Source organism: Sceloporus occidentalis, unplaced genomic scaffold (genome assembly GCF_023333645.1).
Source record: "Sceloporus occidentalis isolate IW3139 unplaced genomic scaffold, rSceOcc1.0.p SCAF_38, whole genome shotgun sequence".
NCBI classification, from domain to species: Eukaryota; Metazoa; Chordata; class Lepidosauria; order Squamata; family Phrynosomatidae; genus Sceloporus; species Sceloporus occidentalis.
Genome location: NW_028317018.1, coordinates 6,242,060 through 6,262,850, shown reverse-complemented (window position 1 = coordinate 6,262,850; position 20,791 = coordinate 6,242,060). Strand labels below are relative to the sequence as shown.

Below are 20,791 nucleotides of genomic sequence, written 5' to 3'. Positions count from 1 at the left end.
ATCGGTGCTACGGCTCCTGAACCTAAGGTGCCTTTACCTGAACGTTTCTCTGGGGACAGAACGCGTTATCGCACATTCATGACATCCTGCCAGATCCTGTTCTCACTACAACCTAGAACGTACGCCTCTGACCATGTTAAAGTACGAACTGTGATCTCCCTGCTCTCTGGTGAACCCCAACTGTGGGCCCATCATTTGCTTCACACTAATAACTCCGTCCTGAACTCCTGGGCTGATTTCAGTCATGCTATGGATACCTTGTTTGATGACCCGTTTCGTTCCACCTCTGCACAAGCAGCCTTACGTGCGTTACACCAAGGCAAAAGGCCTGTGGAGGAATACGTCACAGAATTCCGGAGCCTGGCTTTTGAAAGTACATGGAACGAACCAGCACTTCTGGACCAATTCCGTCTGGGTTTATCCGAGAGCTTAAAGGATGAACTGGCCCGTGTGGGTATCCCCAATTCATTAGAGGATTTAATATATCTGACTATCCAGCTTGACCGCAGGTTTCGGGAAAGACGCCTGGAACGCGCTGCTTCAGCCGTTCCTGCCCCAAGACGCCACTTCCCTCCTGTGGCTCATACTGCTCCTACGGCTCCTACCCTTCCTCCTCTCCAGTTACCAGCGATCATGCCCCCTCCGGAAGAACCGATGCAGATCGGATTGGCACGCGGCCCACTATCCGAAGCTGAGAAAACCCGTCGTCGGAGAAACAATCTGTGCCTATACTGTGGTGAACCCGGTCATCTGATCCACTCCTGTCCTCGACGCCCTCCTAAGGGTAAGCCCACACATACTACAGTTTGCTTGAGTTCCTTTCCTAGAGACGGGTCTCCTCACCTTTCCATTACTTTGTTTCTGCAGTGGACCAGTAATTCTACTACCGTGTCTGCCATCATTGACTCCGGTGCCAGTAGCTGCTTTATGGATCAAGACTTTGCTAAGCAATTGCACATACCAACATTGACCAAAGCAGCTCCAATACATATCCAAGTGGTAGATGGCACTCCGCTATCCTCTGGACCCATCACCCAAGAAACACCACGACTCCAGGTACTACTGGGAAATAATCATATGGAACATCTGAACTTTGACTTGATCCCATCACCTATGTTCCCAATTATTCTCGGACTATCCTGGCTGAGGCTTCATAATCCTACGATAAACTGGGCCACAGGCACCCTCTCTTTCCAATCTTTTTTTTGTCACACTCGTTGTCTCTCCAATCGCCAATCACTCCTGCTACTCCCTGACGATTCATCCTCTTCTCCGGTCCTACGTCTCCCCAAGCAATATGCAGAGTTCAGCGACGTGTTCGATAAGAAGGGAGCCGACTCTCTTCCTCCCCAAAGGACTTATGATTGTCCTGTCGATCTTCTCCCAGGAGCTCCCATTCCCTTTGGCAGAATATTTCCATTGTCGGAACCTGAACTACGTTACCTCAAAGACTATATCCAAGAAAATTTAGCCAAGGGTTTTATTCGTCCGTCTACCTCCCCCGCCGGTGCAGGAATCTTCTTTGTAGAATTCCTGGGGTTCATTATCACGCCGGGGAGTCTACAAATGGATCCTAAGAAAGTGTCAGCAATATTGGAATGGCCGATACCCTCTGATAAAAAAGCGATCCAACGCTTCATCGGCTTCGCGAATTACTATCGCAAATTCATTCGAAATTTCTCTCATGTCATCGCACCCATCACGAGACTTACTCGCCAGTCCTCTCATTTCGCATGGTCACCTGACGCTCAGAAGGCATTTGACATCTTGAAACGGTATTTTACCACGGCTCCTATTCTCATCCAACCTAACGTTGCTGAACCCTTTTATGTGGAGGTAGACGCTTCGGATGTAGCCGTAGGGGCAATCTTATCTCAGAGACATGGAGAAAAACAGAGTCTACACCCAGTAGCCTATTACTCTCGCAAACTCACCCCTTCGGAAATGAACTACGTTGTGGGGGATAGAGAATTGTTGGCCATCAAGCAGGCACTAGAAGCTTGGCGTCATCTTCTTGAAGGTACCATACACCCCGTGACGGTTTATACCGACCATCGGAACCTCGAGTATCTCCGTTCTGCACGTAGGTTGTGCCCGAGACAGGCAAGGTGGGCTCTCTTCTTTACAAGATTTAATTTACACATCACCTACCGCCCTGGATCCCGAAATATTAAAGCAGATGCCTTGTCCCGAATACCAGTTACTTCATATCACCCTAAGAGTCAGTCCGATACCATTCTCCCATCCAATTTGTTTCTCACTCACCAACCACCCCTTATGGACTACATCCGTACTTCATCCCGCGGCGTGCCAATACCAAGAACTCATCCTCCTATCCGTCGTACCAGGAACCTTCTCTACTACCGTAACATGATATTTGTACCACGACCGGCCCGTCTAAGGGTATTACAAACCTGTCATGACTCCCTCCTTTCTGGACATGGGGGCATTAAGAAGACCCTAGATCTCGTCCGACGTCATTTTTGGTGGCCTTCACTGGATCGAGACGTTACCTCGTTTGTCCGCTCGTGTACCACCTGTGCCCGAACCAAGACCACACGCAAAAAACCGGTAGGCCTCCTCCGCCCGTTACCTATCCCATCGGCCCCCTGGTCGAAAATTTCTATGGACTTTATTGTGGATCTACCACCCTCAAAGAAACACGACACAATAATGGTGGTGGTAGACAGATTTACTAAGATGGCACATTTTATTCCCACCATTGGTATTCCCTCAGCAGCGACCACAGCCACCTTGTTCCTGAATACCGTTTTTCGGCTCCATGGACTACCACAGACCATCACTTCTGACCGGGGGGTACAATTTACATCACGCTTCTGGAAGATCTTCTGTCGAGATCTGCACATTCGTCCCACGCTGTCCACAGCCTTCCATCCTCAAACCAACGGTCAAACAGAACGTTTAAACCAAATATTGGAACAATATTTGAGATGTTACACCACTCACCTCCAGACTGACTGGCTCCAGTTCCTCCCCTCTGCGGAGTTTACCTACAACAACCAAAAACAACGTTCCATACAAATGTCACCATTTTTTGCTAATTACGGCTACCATCCTACCATGATTCCGGGCCTACCCACCGGACCTACGGTTCCTGGAATTACGGACCGAGTCACCGCTCTCGCCAGACAATTTCGGACCCTGAAAGAGAACCTGATCAAGGCTCGTAAAACATACAAATTATATGCAGATCGTCATAGATCCAGCCCACCAACCTACCATTGCGGTGACAAAGTCTGGTTGTCCACAAGTAACCTGCGCCTGCAGGTGCCATCGAAAAAATTAGGACCCAAGTTTATCGGTCCTTATGTCATCACCAGGATCATCAATCCAGTAACAGTGCAGCTGAAACTGCCCGCTACATGTCGGGTTCATCCCGTGTTCCACGTATCTCTAGTCAAGCCATGGGTAGCTAACCCCTTTCCTGGCCGTGTACCTCCTCCACCTGCTCCTGTTGTCATCAATGGGGTGGAGGAATATGTGGTACAAAAGATTGTTGACTCCAGGATCCATCGTGGACACTTGGAATACCTGATACACTGGAAGGGGTATAGCCCAGAAGAAAGAACCTGGGAACCGGCAGATCAGGTGCATGCCCCCGTCTGTGTTCGCAGATTCCACAAGCTGCATCCTCTCAAGCCGGGTTCTCCACGCCCCCAGAGGTCGCATCTTGCGGGGGGATCCTGTAAGGCACTTACCTGGCAGACGCGGGGAAGTTCCTCTCCATCCTCCCGGCAGAAACGCCGGCACCGTTCCCTGCTACATGAAGCAGCCGCTCGCACGCGCGGCCGCTTCATGAATATTTATGCGGCTGACCGCCGCCTGGATTCCGCTGCGTCGCTATGGCGACGGTGGGCAGGGTTACGTCAGGGAAGCCGGGGAACGCCCCCCCGGGCTATTTAAACTTCTCAAACCTATCCACCAGTGCTCAGTTGTACTGGTGCTTCCGTACCTTTTGAGCCCCTCGTATTTTCCCTGTATCTTGTTACTATTGCTGGTATCCTGACCCTGGTCTGCTCAACGGCTATCGTGAACTTCTGGAATCCTGACCCTGGCTATTCTTACGACTTGTGTATCTCTGGCATCCTGACCTCGGCTTTCCATTCGGCTCCTGTGTATTTCTGGTATCCTGACCCTGGCTTTCCTAACGACTCTGAGAACCTCCGGTATCCTGACCCTGGTCTGCTTAACGGCGCTGTCCTGATCACCCGTGCTTACAGCAACACCGCCAAGTGCCCTGTTATCCACCTCAGGCCCCTTGTGCGTGTCCTGTACTGAGCAAGCGTGTTCCTTTCCTGCATCCCGGATTCCTTCTGGTAAGACGATCCTCACAGCACGTCTTTCAAACATGGCGGCGCCCGCCGCCGAAAAACGGGTTTAGGAAGCGATCGCGAGTCGCTTCCTTTGCTTAGCTGGTGTTGCTAAGATGCCTCAGTATCGAGGCATCTTTGCAACACCTGTTTAGCAAAGGAAGCGACTCGCGATCGCTTCCTAAATGCTCAACTTACCTTCCCGGTGCCGGTGTCTTCGAAACACACGCGGTGTTTCAAGATGGCGGCGCCCATCAAGCCGGGGGGCGGAGCCTGCTGACATCATCGGGGGGGTGTTGCTGGATGTCATGGACATCCAGTGAATAACACCCCTAGTGGTCAGATCACTCATAAGAGTGATCATGATTTGATAAATCAAAGGCAATGTTTTCTAAACATTGCCTTTGATCAGTATTGGATCTGCCCCCCTCCTTCACTTGCTTCTAGTGAGGGAGAGAGACAGATCGGTGTGTTCTGGTATTTCAGGTATTCCCTAATAAAAATATATATATATTGATCCAAAGGCTCTTATAAGAGCCACCCATATAATATTAACCCCTTCATTGCCATTGATCACTGCATAAACAGTGATCTTGCATAGTGGCAATTGTTTTTGGGTTGTTTTTTTTTTTACATGTTTTTTTTACTTTTTTTAGTTTTTTTTACTTTTTTTAGGTTTTTTTTTTATTTTTTATTATAGCCATTAACCCTTTCCTTCCCCACTATTTTTGCTGCAATTGTTACCATGCAGCGGTATACGGCTGAGGAGGCGTATGCCTTTTTGGCCACAGATTCTGAGGCCACTGATACAGCGTCAGATTTTGACGTTGGTCAGTTCACAGATACATCTAGTGATGTATCTGTGGCTGTTAGGACGCCTACCACACGTAGTCGTGGCAGTGCACCAGAGGCATGGGTAGCGCCTAATAGGTACAAGCCAGCTATCCCTCCTTTTTCTGGAATTCCTGGCATCAATATTGATGTTACAAGATTCACTCCACTGCAATTTGTGCAGGTTTTTTTGGGAGACGATGTATTGGGAGACATTGTCACACAAACAAACATTTATGCCCAGCAGCACCGTGCTGCTAGCCCTAATTCTTTTTGGGCAAAACAGCCATGGACTCCCATTGACGTGCCAGAATTTCTTAAATTCTGGGCACTCACAATGTTAATGGGCATTATAAAAAAGCCCTCCATCCGCTCCTACTGGAGCACCAGCCCCATCTTTAGTACCCCCATTTTTGCCCAAACTATAACTAGGCAAAGGTATGAAATGATTCTTCGTTTCATGCATTTTAGCGACAACAGCCTGTGCCCCCCTAAGGAGGACCCCCAGTTTGATAGGCTGTACAAAATCCGCCCCCTGATTACCCATCTCGCTGCCAGGTTTCCAGAGGTTTATACACCTGGAAAGAATATCTGCGTGGATGAATCCCTAATGAAATATAAAGGAAGGTTGGGATTCAAGCAGTATATTCCTTCCAAGCGCTCCAGGTATGGAGTGAAGGTGTATAAGCTCTGCGAGAGCGAGACAGGATATACTCATGCCTTCCGGGTATACGAGGGTAAGGATAGCTACCTTGACCCTCCAGGTTGCCCAGATCATCTGGGCACCAGTGCCAAGATTGTTTGGGACCTAATATTCCCCCTTATGAACAAAGGCTACCACTTGTATGTAGATAACTTCTATACAAGCGTCCCTTTGTTCAAGCTGCTGTATTGTACGAACCCGGCTAGGAAAGGGGGAGACCTCAGCTCTACGCCAAGAGGAGCTTTTGGCATTGAAGTTCAGGGACAGAAAAGAGGTGTGCATGCTGAGCACCATCCACGATGAGAGAACCGTGGAGGTTTCTGTCCGTGGCAGAGCTGGGGTCACTACAAAGCCAGTGTGCATCAGGGCCTATAACAAGCACATGGGTGGAGTTGATCTGTCAGATCAACTCCTACAGCCCTACCTCATTATGAGGAAGACAAAGGCCTGGTACAAGAAGGTTGCAATTTATCTAATGCAAATTGCAACCTATAACGCTTTTTTGCTGCACAAAAAAGCAGACACTGGGCTGAAGCTGTCTTTTTTGCAGTTTCAGCTCGAAGTAATTTCAGGTATCTTGTACCGTGATGCACCTGGTCCCCAAGTAGTGATGGGAACCAACAGAATTGGGGCTACCCATTTTATTTTTAAAATCCCCCCTACAGCAAAGAAGCAGAATCCCCAAAAGAGATGCAGGGTATGCTACAGCAGGGGGCAAAGAAAGGACACCACATTTTACTGTCCAGATTGCCCTGGAAAACCTGCACTCTGTGTCAGTGACTGCTTCAAGCTGTATCACACAGTTTCCCATTTTTAATTTTTTTTTTGTTCCTGCTCCATTTTTGTATTTTTTTTTAATTTTTTGTTACATTTACTGTTTTTTAGCTTTTATTTGCTCCACCATTTTTAAGCGTTTTTATTTGCACTGTCAAGCGACCCCTGTGTCCATTCCGTGGCATGAGGGACCACTTAAGGTGCTAGATCAAATCCCTTCTTGGAGATAGGCCAGGCTTTCTTGTAACCTGTCCCTACTGATAGTTGGGTACAAGCATTTTTCTTTACCCAGATGTAAAATTCCTACTGAATTTGAATTGCTCATGTTCCAAATGTGGCCCTTTTGCCCCTAAACAATCTGACAAACCCATGCATGTGGGGTATCAATGTACTCAGGAGATGTTGCTGGACACATATCTGGGTGTTGTGTGACAGCAACATATACCAGGAGCTGTAATTTCACACCTGAAGTACAAAGTATGTGAAAAAAACACCAAAAACAATTACTATCCCAAACTTTGACAAGGGTTGGTGGTAGGATTAGTGCATGGAAAGGGTTAAACTATCAGCATCTAAAATACCCTGGGGTGTCTAGTTTTCAAAAATATATGGTTTGGTGGGGTAAATTTAATTTGCTGGCTTCAAAGATGCCCCAAATACCACATAGAGACAGAATTACCAGATTCAGAGAAAAATGGTTTTGAATTAGCAAAACGCTACTTGTACTTATTGCCCCATAACGTGTAGAAGAAAGCAAAAAAACATAAAAACATTGGGTATTTCTAAACTCGGGACAAATAGTAGAATCTATTTAGCAGGTTTTTTCAGTAGTTTTTTATGATGAATAAAAGATTTTTCAAATAAAAGTGAGAAAATGTGTTTTTTTTTCAATTTTTCGTCATATTTTATTATTTTTATTATAGGAAATTACATCATATGAAAAAAATTTGGTGTCTGAAGAAAGCCCTTCTTGTCCTGAAAAAAACAATATATAACTTGTGTGGGTTTAGTAAATGGGTTAAGAGAAAATTACAGCTAAACACAAACACCGCAGAAACGATAAAACAGCCATTGTCACGAAGGGTACAAAAAGTAAAATCAGCCGTTGTCACGAAGGGGTTAAAGACCTCCGATACCGCTCCCTTGCGAGCCTGCTCCTCCAGCGGCGGACATTACTGTCCGTCTCTGGAGGGGTGCCGGGTGCCCCCCTGATGAGCAGCACCGGGTGCCGCTCGCCCCCCCCGCCGCTAGGTACGCTGCTGGCGGCAGCGGTACGCTACGGTGGCGGCGGCGCCCCCTGGAGTGTGGCGCCCTGTGCGGTCGCACAGGTCGCACACCCCAAAGGCCGGCCCTGGTCACACCTCCCTTGTGAAAAATCTTATGACCGACCTTCCCATGTTCTAACGGCCCAGAATTTAGGCTTAGGCAGGATGGGTTTGGATAAACAATTTATAATTGAGAGGCTACGCGCACCTCCCCTGGAGTCTGTCCAAACCTCACCTGGTGTGGTGTATGCCCACAGGTTAAGAACCTCAGGGCTAGAGATACTCAGAGGAACACTAATATCATGTGTAACTTTTTTCTGGTTACATAAAATGTTAAATTGTGTTAAAAGAAATTATAGTGTATTTTATTATATTTTACAGATATTATCCTTAAGGTAAGTAGTTTGTCTTTTCTTCCAAACAGGTTAAAGAATGCATATTAAGATACCTTCAAATTACTATATTATGCATTCATACGGTGGAACTGTAGGGGATACTACATTGTCTATTTAAATCCATATGTCACTATTCTTCTTGTGACACTTGTCATTAATTGGAGCTCAGAATGAGCGAGTTGTATGTGTATATTACAAGGTTGCATAGCAAAACGTACAATTAGTGAAGTAAATCTACACATTTCTTTCAACATTTCAAATGATGGATTTGAAGATGAACACTTGTTGATGGATAGAAGTATGGCATAGAGCATAACTCTTAACTGAATCTTGTTAGGTCACTTTGCTACCTATTGCTAGGGGTTCAGTGTAATATGTACTCCCTCAGATGAATTCATATAACCAACAGACCTTTTTGTAGAGACATCTTTTTTCAGTGTATTCTCTCACGTGTCCTGGAGGCCAGTACAATACATAAAATAAAGGCGCTTTAGAGAATAATCAAATTAGTATGTTTATTAATGTGACGGATAGGCACTGCCCTTTCAGTTAGCACATGGGAGGTTAGTGGCATCCTTTGAGGCAGGGGGTAGAGTGTTCAATACTTCCTTTAGTTGCATGTTCAAGGATTGCATTTAGCGGGTATTGAATATGAGAAGACAGCCATCACAATATCTCCCCGTAAACAAGTGTCTCCGGGCCGGCAGCTGTGCACTGTTTGTTTAGGTACACAGACAACACTAGTCACAGAGCGTTGGGGGAGGGTGAAAGGGGATTGTCGAGGACTGGAAACCCCCAAGCTGTCTTCTGTCAGGCTACAAAAGCAAGAGGGAGAGGAGCGAGCGTGATCTGCATAGGTGTACGCGAATGAGCTGAGCTCTCTCGTTATCATTGCCGAGGTTTTGTTTCTGCAAATCATAGTCTGCCTCACGCCTCCATCTTTCTATCCAGTCTCCATCATTTGTGTTGGATGGTACCTTGAGCCGCTTCCTGGAAGCAGTCTCTCTAGGTAGGAACAGTATCTCTCTTATGGCAAATGCGCTTACTGTTTTTCCTCCATGTTTGCATCTCCTTCCCTTGTATATACTTCCTATAGCATTAGATGGTCAAATATTACATACTGTGTCATATACTGTGCTTTTTATGTTTTCCTGCAATCGGATGCGTTTCCCCGGCATTTACTGGCTGTGAGTTTCAAGAGGAAGAAGAACATATTTACTATATGAGAGAATGCCCCACGCAACATTCTAGTTTAATCTAAAACGAATTGTGGAATTCATGGGGTTAAATGAAAGTAAACAATTGCAGTATTTCAATTTGTTTTTTGTTTGTAAACATAGCAAATGGCAACTGTTTGTTGATAAGCTAACCCGATTTCAATTTGCCATATGCAACAATTGGGATGATAAAATGTTGCTGCAGGACACAGCACGCCCATTGCCTTCTCTGATAATCGAGTGATGCTGCACAGTGATCTGAGAATCCTGTTAAACCTCAACAAATATATTAGTATTATCATTTGTTTCTTCTTGGCCATTACTTTCTAGTGAATATTAGTATGTTTATATGAAATCTAACGTTCCTCCTACAGCACGCTTAAGACTGAATTCTGCAACAAACTTCTTGCTAGATCTCCTGTCCAGAAACCTAAATAATGCAAGGTAGACCATGGATGTGAGGTTTGCAGGTTATACTATATTTTTGTGTCCTGAATCTTATTAAACAGTGGTACTAAGTTCTCAGGTGTGCAGGTAGCTATACCAAGTTATTTGAGGACTGCCATGTGCACATTTTAATGTTTGTAGTTGCTTACGCTCTTGTATTTCAGTATTATCTTATATGTGGGAAAATGTTCTGTTATGGTAAAAATAAAAGACCTATAGGAGACAATATAAAAATGCATATTTTCATCAAACCAAGGAAATAATCAATAAGTGAATAAATCACTAAATCGATAAATAAATGCTACATATGCATATCCGTAATAATAATAAGCAGTTACAATTCAAGTAAAACACCAAATGAATTAATTAGTAAGTAGATAAATAGATAAACACTCTGTAAGACAATTCATAATAGCAAAAACAATCCATCAGGAAATAAATAAATACATATGGTACTGTGTAAATATATTCATAAATAAACCAATAAATTTATTGCTTTAGTGATTTATGACTTTTATTAACTTATGATTTATTTACTATAACTGGTCATTATACTGTATATTGGTAGTGTTGGCGAGGGATTAGCTGCATTTTCATATTCATGTTTGTCAAATATGTTTTTCTGTATACAGCTCTTTTTATTAGTTTTAACTATTTCATTACATATTCCTTTTTGGACTTTTAAATTAGTTGTTTGTATATTTGTGGGAATAGTTAGTTTACTAGGACTTTTTTATTCTTTTACAACATATATATATATATCTATACAGGATCATTTGGAGTCACAGACTATTTTCATTATTTTCATTATATTTAGCGTATTGGATTTATTATACTTCATTTTTTAGCAGTAGTTTAGTTAACTTTTATTCTGCTTTTTGTTTTTTAAAATTTTCCATTTAAATTCTTCATTTAGCCCCATTCATAGATTTTTATGCATATACTTTACAACTGTGTAATTCCTCCCTACTTATGCACACACCCATTAAAAATGCAATTGTAAATTTATTTAAACTTTACTTTTAATCAGCGTGGCAGAAACTTCTACGGAATTTATTTGATTGGAGTAAACATGAGTCAAGCTAACCTGTATTCCTCAAGTAGTGTCATCCTGTAGCATCCCATTGTCCTCTTCCTAATTTAAATACCCATTAATTAAACTGTTGAACTGCTCACTAGACTCTTTTTTATAGAATTCCTTAATACACCATATAGGTCTAGTGTGTAAAATCTCTGTTCTTGGCACCATTTCCCAAGTCATAAATGAAAACCTCTTATTCACAGTGTATAGCATACTCTCTCCCATACACATATAAAACATCAGACAAAGGAGTGTATTTGGAGATGAGTGAGTATGGAAACCGCTATAAAGAGCTTTGAAAGCAAGAGGCAGGATTTTGAAAAGGGACCTGAAACACACAGACAGCCAGTGAAGAGACTGACAGAGGGAAGAGGTGTTAGTAAAGTGACGACTGAGGAAGATAAGTCTGGAAACAGCGTTCATGGTGGATTGTAGAGGGGCAAGATAGGTATGAGGAAGACCAGCTAAGACAGGGTTAGCAGTCAAGATGGGACATGAACAAGTGCCTTTGTGGCATCTTGTGTTAGGAAGAGACAAATGGGGACAGTGTTTGTAAGGTGGAGATGGCAATTGTTGGAGACAGACAGGATGTGGGGGGTGAATGAGAGGTCAGAGTCAAGGGTGACACCAAGGCAGCAAATGTGAGAAGACAGGGATATGATTGCACCATTCTGTTAACAATAGATAAAATTGAGAAAAGCAACAAGAGGATTGTGGACATGGTACTTGGAGAATCATGGTGATAGGAGTGAAATGCTAGTGAAGAATAAAGGGAGTAGAACAAACAAAGGGGGTAGCTTTAAGGACCTTCACTTTAAGGACACCCACAAGTAAGGGCTTGGTTATGGCCCAGCTATTTCCCTGTTTATGTATGCTCACGTGGCTAGAACGGAACATCAAAACGCCAGCAGGTCTGTCAAACGTCAGTAGAGATATAACGGATAGCTCCGTGTCAGGTATTTACTAACTGATTAATTGCCCTGCAATAAAATTGCAGACACATGGAGGAGAGTGTAGAATTGCTAATCAACAGAGTATGCAGTGGAATTATTCCATTGGTAAACTCATGTTTAATGGCACTTAGGAAACTGATGGATTTAGATGGAAAATGGCACCTAGATGAAAAGTGACATGTGCTTTCAGGAGGCTTGTGATTTCAAAGTAAGTTGAGATTCAGGATGGCCCATACAAAGATAAAACATCAGAAAAAGATACTGTGGATGAAACCTGTTTCAGATCCTTGCCTAGTTTACTGAAAACATCCGTTACCACGCTGACTTGCTTACTTGACAAATCATTTGTCCCTAGATGAACATTACATCCAAATCTCCATCTTGTCTTGCTTCCTTAACAGTTGTTAAAATGTGTCATCTATCTATGTTGATAAATGGGATAAATGTTGCATTTTGGTTGCTGTGTCCTAACATAATAGCCATTGGTGCATAAGATGGGCAGCTTGCTTACAGTTGCCTGTTACCCAGTCTATTCTGATGGCACTTCAGGAGCCATCAAGTTTGGGGATCCAACTTCAGCTGCTCCTGATTGTCTCTAGCATCCGAAGCATCCTCAGAGGACCAGTGAAAAAAAACAAAATGTAACATTGTGCCAAATTGCAATATTATGACTTGAGAAAAATAAATAGTATTTACAAGAAATAAATTAATTTTGTAAATAATATAATTTCAATGAATCGATAACTATACCAAGAGAAATATCTGTAATGAATCATTGGTCTGCTTCATTTGCAGGGGTCATCTTATTGAATCCAAAGAGATGGCAATGCCCTCTGTTAGAAGAAACAGTGGCAAAGGACTAAGCCCAGCTCTGACTCCAGAAGTTAATGTGGTCACAAGCTTCAGTTTTGACAGTTACCAGCTGGAGGAAGAGGAAGTCCATACCACTGGGAGTCAACGACCAGATGGTGTTCTTACATTCATGGAGCCAGGTAGTAGTGTATACAATACAAAGACCTGGGGGGATTATACGTAAAAGATTATTATTCCACAGATATATCAACATTTAGAATATTAGTGCTGCTGGAGGAAATTAATACAAATCTATTTGTTTCTAGCCGTAAGGAATTTATATGAAATGAATGAAAATAAGTCAGGACTGATGCATTTGGAGATGAAAGAAAACATACTTTTCTGTCAGTTATATAATTTGCACTAATCTATTTTTGTCTGAGTCCTATTTTGAGTGATGCTACTCAGATTTGAGTTTGTAAGAGAGATGAATATGTCACATTTATTATGGAAATGCAAAGGGCAAGCTGCTGGATGTTTTTCATGTGAATAGAGTCATTTTAGCTCTGCATTTCATAACGCTTGGGCAGTCAGTGAGGAGAAACTCACATTTATGTAAATAAGCCTCATAATCCCCACAGTCAAATGCACTGAACTGGGAGTTTGTAGGAACGTTGAACATACACTATATGACTTTAAGTATATGGATGCCCCTTCTAATTATTGATTTCAGGTGTTTCAGCCACACCGAACCGCCGCCCGCGGTCATTCATTAGAAGCGTGGCCGCGGTCATTCAGCAAACGTGGCTCACGGTCACTATGGGGAGTAGTGGGAGCGAGTCAGCCAGTTAGGAGGACCTTATGGGAGCGCCACAGCACGCTTGCGCGGCGCCCCTTATTGTAATTATGCTCCTGCCCTGCAGGAGGGGATTATGTTTTGCCTAGGGTGGCAAAAATCCTTGCACCAGCCCTGGCCACACCCATTGCTAACAGGTATATCAAATCAAGCACATAGGCATAGCATCACTATAGACAAACATTGGCAATGCAATGGATGGTACTGAAGAGTTCAGGGACATTAAACGTGACACTGTCATAAGCAGCTACCTTTGCCACAAGTCAGTTTTCTACCTTGCTTGATTAGCTATTAATGTGAAGTGTAAGCGTTTAGGGAAAACAACAGTTTAGCCACAAAGTGGTAGACCATGCAGAGCAGGGCTACAGAGTTCCAAACTGCCTCTGGAAGCAACATCAGCACAAGTACTGTGCATCTGTAGCTTCATGAAATGAGTTTCCAGGGCTGGGCAACTGCAAACAATCTGAAGCGTCGGCTGGAGTGTTGTAGAGCACACCTCCACTCGGCTCTGAAGCATTGGAATTTAGTTTTCTGCAGTCATGAATCATGCTTCACTATCTTGGAGTCTGATGGACTAATCTGGGCTTGGCGGATTCCGGAAGAATGCTACCTAGCGTAATACATAGTGCCTAATGCATGTGCTGTTGCATGGTTTGGGCTAGTCCCCTTAGTTACAGTGAAGACATTTTAGACTTTGAGTTTCAACTTTGTAGCACCAGTTTGTGGAAGGCCCATTCTTGTTCCAACATGACTGTGCGCCTGTACATAAAGCAAGGTCCATAAAGACATGGTGTGACAAGTTTGGTGTGGAGAGAGTCGAGTGGCCTGGATAGAGCCCTGACCTTAACCCCACTGAACATTTGGGATGCATTAGAACCCAGATTGCAAGCCAGGCCTTCTCGGCCTGGCCTTACAAATGCTCTTTTGGCTTATTGGGCACAAATTCCCACAGACTCACTCCAAAATCTTGTGGAAAACTTTCCCAGAAAATTTAACCACAAGGATATAGCCACAAAGATGGGGGGGCAATTCCATATTAATGCCCATGGTTTTAGAATGGGATGTCCAACAAGCTCATAAAGGTGTGATGGTCAGTCGTCTGACATGGCTATCAAACCTTTTGCTCCAAGTTGAACCAAGAAAACAAAACAAAAACCCATCACTGTGGTTTTCTAGCATAAGAAAGGTGGCAGTTCAGAACATCACTTTCATCTCCCCTTATCTGTCTTAAAATAAATTTCCTCATATTCTTACTCGGATAACCCCAGAGGCTGTGGGTTATTCCTAGAGTCCTGAGGGCTGAACTTTTGTAGAGACTTTACTTAATGACTATTGCATTTACTTCCTCATGACCTCACCATGCCATCTGACACTTACAAATTAAAGGCTTAAGCATACACGTCAATACCATGTTATCTATGTGATGGGGATCCCTATACAGTCCGAATAGCTCCTCCGTAGAGATCGTCCTTGCCGCTGAAAGCTCAAGGGATTAACCCTTCATATTCCCCCAAGCACTTAGTGTAGGGGTAAAACAGAACCCTCCTAGGGACCTCTTAAACATGTTATTAATACCAATGATGTCACAATGACATCACTTAGCTCACTTTATTGTATTATTTTATTGATTTTTTTATTGGTAAACACTTTCCCCCCCCCCCCAGCTTGTGAGAAGAGTGAGAAACATGAGAAACAGAGTGAGAAACTCTCCTCCCTGCGACCCCCCCTGCACTGATCACAGACACTGTGATCCCCAATACAAGTCTACAGAGACTTACATGGAGTTCACAGTGTCCGTGATCGATGTGTCATCAGAGCAATAGTCATCTAGACAGACCCTGCTGGGGATATATATATCCTGTCCTCCGTTGACTTTCCTGGTGACGTCACGCCGGCATCCGTTACAAGCGATTGGGCAGCAGCAGAAAGGCAGTGATGCTGGCTTCTGCTGACAGGGTGGAGTTCAGGCTGTCAAACGACAGATGTTTCTCTGCTGCTGCAAGAAAGTCAGGACGTACCTGTATGTCCTAAAGGGCTTTACTACATGCATTTTTAGGATGTACAGGTACGTCTATAGGGGACTGAAGGGGTTAAAGAAAACATGAGTATGCAGGCAAAACACATTTTTTTATTTCTTATGGGATTCATATTCAACTGTAGGTTATAACAGAACAGCACATAAAAAATAACCCCTGTTCAAAAGCCTGCATACCTTTAGTTTTTAATACTGTGTGTGACGGCCCCGTCACACTGTGTATTGCCCCCCTTTTGTATCAATGACAGTGTGCAGTCTTTTGTAATACTTGTCTACGAGGCCTCAAATTCTTGCAGGTAGTATAGCTCCCCATTCATCATGGCAAAATGCCTCCAGGTCTTACATGAACCACATGTTTGAGACCTCCCCAGAGTGACTCGATGATATTAAGTTCAGGAGACTGTGATGGCCACTCCAAGTTCAGGAGACTGTGATGGTATTTTTTTCCTATAGGCCTTGTTGACCCCTCTCCAAACATAGAGTTTATGTTCGTGACCATAAAGCTCTATTTTGGTCTTGTCACTCCAAATTACAGTGTGCCAGAAGCTGTGAGGCATTTCAAGGCATATCGTAACTGGGCTTTTTTGTGGCATTGGCGCAGTAAAGCCTTCTTTCTGGCAACTCGACCATGCACCTCATTTTTGTTCAAGTATTGTCGTATGGTGCTTCTTGAAACAACCACAACGTATTTTTCCAGAGGTTGCCTATGGGTTTTTCTTTGTATCCAGAACAATTCTTCTGGCAGTTGTGGCTGAAATCTTTCTTGGTCTACCTGACCTTGAACATTACTGACTGGCATTTTCGAGGCTTTGGATATCTTTTTATATCATTTTCCATCTTTAAACTCATTAACTATTTATACACAGACAATTTAAAAAGCCACAGGTGTGGGAACTTAACCTTTAATTGCCATTTTAACCTGTATGTGTCACCTTGTGTGTATGTAAGAAGGCCAAACATTCAAGGGTATGTAAACTTTTGATCAGGGCCATTTGGGTGATATCTGTTATTATTATGATTTAAAAAGGAGCCAAACAACTATGTAATTATAAATGGCTTCATAAATGAGTAGGTCACATACAGACATTACACTCTTAAAACAGACATGACTACCTAGGGCTCGACCAATTGCCCTTACAAACCATGTGTTTGACAGAGGTTACTACTCCAATGCATGGAATAAAAAAGGTGGAGTAGCTATTATCTTACTTAATATATGTCCTTTTGTGGTTTGTGACACTTATCGAAATGAGAAAAGTCAATTTTTACTTCCAGCAGGGACTTAAATAAACCATATTGTATTTTGACACGTGATGTCCCGCTCCCTCCTTTGGTTCTCACATACAAATCTCTTTATAGGGAAAGTTAAGGGACCTCTAATAGTAAATGGGGACATGAACGCTACCTCATCGTATGGGCACTTCCTCTCTGAATGAGTTTATAGAGAGTTTTGTCATCACAATTTGGTGCATCACTGAGCTGATTAAATATTATTCCGAGTCAGTCTCCTGAGGCAGCTGTGGCTGGGTAAAACATAAGGCAGTAATATGAGGCTCTCTTATTACTAAGGAGGTAAGAACATTTAAATAAATGTTCTCCCACAGAATCGACAAGTCAGGCAATTTCTACGAATCTATACAGACGATACAGACGATGATACATCTCAAGCCCACAGCATAACTGTAGGTTATAGGATAGACAAGCTAGAAAGCATATCCCCCTCACTTTTCTCCAAGTGTCAGTTTTACTAGCATCCCCTCTGAAATTGGGAAAATATTGTGCTCCATTTTTATACCATCATTTCAACACTTGTACGTCTGGGAATGCTACAACTCAGGAGCATATAGACTGTTAATTAGCCTCTATAAACTTGCCTACCCCAAGAAAGGACCACATAGAGTCTCTAAGTTTTGCTATTACAAGTATGGATGTAGACTGTACCATCAAGGGATTGTTACGGTCAGGTAGACGAGGGATCCAACAATGCAGGTAAGCACAGCTAAAGAAAGTCCAGAACACAGTCCGAGGTCGAGGGCAACAGCAGGCAGCAAGGTCAAAAACAATCCGAGGTCAGGGCTGGTAGATCAGGTGCAAAACGGTAAACAGGTCCGGGTTCGTAGGCAGGCAGAGAAGAATCGTGGTCGTTTAAACAGGCAAGAGGTCGGTACACAAGGTAGAGATCAAAATAGAATGAAACCTATAGCACACCCAACGCTAGAGAACGTTTAGAACGGGCAAAGACAAGGCAAACGAATGGGGTTTAAATAGAAAAGGAAACACTCACGTCATCAGCCGCGCCGTAGAGCGTGTCGCGCCCTAAATTGATTTTAGGTGCGTTATCTGGAACCACCACAAGATGGCGCACTTCCGCCGTGTTCCCGACCGCAAGCCCCCCGAGAGACCGCGGCAGCACCGGAGGCGGAGCCGCCGACGTCGGGGGACCCAGCGTGAGTGGCCAAGGTACGTGCAGCGGCGGCGCGTGTAACCCGTCGGCAACCCGCGTGCGGGACGGAGGTGGGGTTGCCGACGCCCGGCGAGCCGGCGTTAGCAGCCGGAGAGGGAGCCGCGGCGGCGCGCGTAACAGGGATTAAAGCTTTATAAACTGTCTTGAGCTGATGGTTTTGTTAATTTCTATTGTAAATGTTTTTCTGATTTATTACTCCTTCATCTAGCAACTGGATTAAATTATTCAGGAGCATCTCAGAGAGTTCCCTCTTCCACCAGGATATGCTAGAAGCTAATATTGCTTTTATCCCCAAAGAAGAAAGGACCTTACTAATCCAAGCAGCTATAGACCCATATTGTAGCCTAACACAGACCTTACAATTTCAATGAAAATATTGGCGGATACACTAAACCCCTTTTTATGCTCTCTAATTTATCCGGATCACGTGGGTTTTACTCCTTGTCAGGTTTACAAAAAACACATGTAGGTATATTACCGTAATCTATTGTGGTACACTAAAGCCAACCAAATTCCTTTTTTTTTTTTTTTTTTTTAGACTAATTTTACCCTGACCATCACAACCGTTCTTAAGGCAGTTAACCACTCCCTGACAGCACAGGTGATGCTTCTTATTGTAGTCATACAAGGGTTGTCAACCTTTATCATATTAGCGATGCCTCTTTTCGATGCTCTCTACATACTGTAACCAAGTGGGACTGAAGCATAAATCAAAGTTCCCCTGATTAACAATAGCTAATGTCCCTAAACTGTAACTTCTCTAAGAATCGTGAAGTATTTGGTGGTCTTCCTGATGAATGAGCACAAAGATCTGTACTCTACACTCCTCTACTGTACCATATACATGGAGTTATCGGGGTAGGGATGAATGTTAGCTCTCCTTTGAATTATGAGACCATTCAAAGGAGAATTTATAGCTTTACTTGGTCAAATGAAAGGAGGAAAGTGTCCAGAAGTGTCATGTAATTTCCTACTTCTCAGGGGAGGCCTTTATCCAGTTTTTGTTATTTTCTACCAAGTGGTCAATCTTACCAAAGTCTAAGTGTGACATGCTCCAACAGGCACTCGGAAATGTACTTACAGAGATTCTTGATGGCCTCAGGTAATCTTTCCCATTATGTGTGGTTTACCTGTCCTTGCCATCTTCTTCTTAGAATGAATTACCCCTCCATACTTAATTCTCTACAAGTCTGGGATAAGGCTACCCACTCTGGGAAATGTCAATCTCTCACATATCCCCTTACTCCACTTTTAAGAAATAGGGCCTTTCCACCATATATGTAACCTGCTCCCTTTGGAACTTAGTTGACTTTGATTCTCTGATATGGCGAGCACCAGTACTATACTCTTTCCTTTGATCTTTCCCCTCAATTCACTTTACACCTTCAGACATGTTTTGCTATATGCAACAATCGAGTTTTGCTATATGCAACGATCGAGTTTTTGTCATGCTAAGGTCTCTATTTTTTTTAAGAAGCATGTTCTAAGAGATGCCAAAACAATTAATTTGACAACTTTACACCCATATTCTTTCTCAGTCTCCTATAGCTCTGTTGACATTTTTTTCCAAATGGGAAGGGGAACTATCATATCTCTGGCAAGAGATATGGGAGGCTGCGTCTAAAGCTTCTTCTTGTGTTACCCCAAAAAGCATGGTATAAACCCCTCTTTAGTTGGTACTTTATTGCAGCTTCATAATATGTATTTTAAGCCCTCAGACTTGTAATGGAAGGAGTGTTAACAAAAAGTGTTAACTTTTGTGTCTGGTAGGGTTGTACGAGTGTCCTACCATTCTGGGAGCAGCTCAGGGTCTTGTGTACTCAACGATAATGAGATACCAAATGATCTTTTGAATGGTTCTTTTTATTAGCTAGACCTCTCCTGAATCTCACTCATCATGAGAACAAACTACTTTGAAAGATTGTGCTTCGGACTTGACAGACTATTGCTACTTTCTGCTCTAAACCAGACAACCCCCTAGTTACTCTGATTCTAGATGCAATTAACTAAAATGGAGAAACTAACCTTACTGGTTCATGCTCCCCATTTTATAAAACATGGACCCCATGGTTGCAGAACCTGCAACTTAATAGCTGGTGGTAATAGCTTCTTAAGCTTTTACTTATGCCATGGGTAGCTTTAGCCAGCTTGCCACAGTGTTTAGAGAATAATGCAAAGATTTACATAGCCTTCACAAAGAGTTGAGTAAAATGATAAGACTGATGATGATGTTTTTTATGTTGGCTCGGGGCTCTGCTCGGAATGGTTTGACATGCAGAACGGTACCCGTCAAGGATGCCCCCTCTCACCCTTATTATACATTCACTCTCTCGAACTCTTTGCTAAGAAAGTGCGGAACAATGAAGACATAAAAGGTCTTAACTTAGGTACAGAAGATTATAAGATATTAATGTATGCGGATGATGTGGTCATCTCATTATCAAATCCACTTAGCTCAATGTCTCATTTTTTACAAGAAGTAAAAGACTTTAGTAGAGTATCTAATTATAAGCTAAATTTAAACAAAACTATTGCCCAAGGCAAGAATATAGATTCTCAATCATATAAGAGAATCCAAGAGGTTTTTTCTTTAACAACTAATACCCATGAATTTGAATATCTTGGGATCCTCATTACTGAAAAAACT

The 20,791-nt window shown here is 43.2% G+C and overlaps 1 non-coding gene across 1 annotated transcript; it reads left to right on the top strand.

The window, feature by feature from the left end:
• The first annotated feature begins 6,785 nt into the window (after positions 1–6,785).
• On the top strand, positions 6,786–6,915 carry LOC149290673 (small nucleolar RNA SNORA35). Its single transcript, XR_016272739.1, has one exon. It is a non-coding gene; the product is annotated as a small nucleolar RNA SNORA35 (small nucleolar RNA).
• The last annotated feature ends 13,876 nt before the right edge of the window (positions 6,916–20,791 follow it).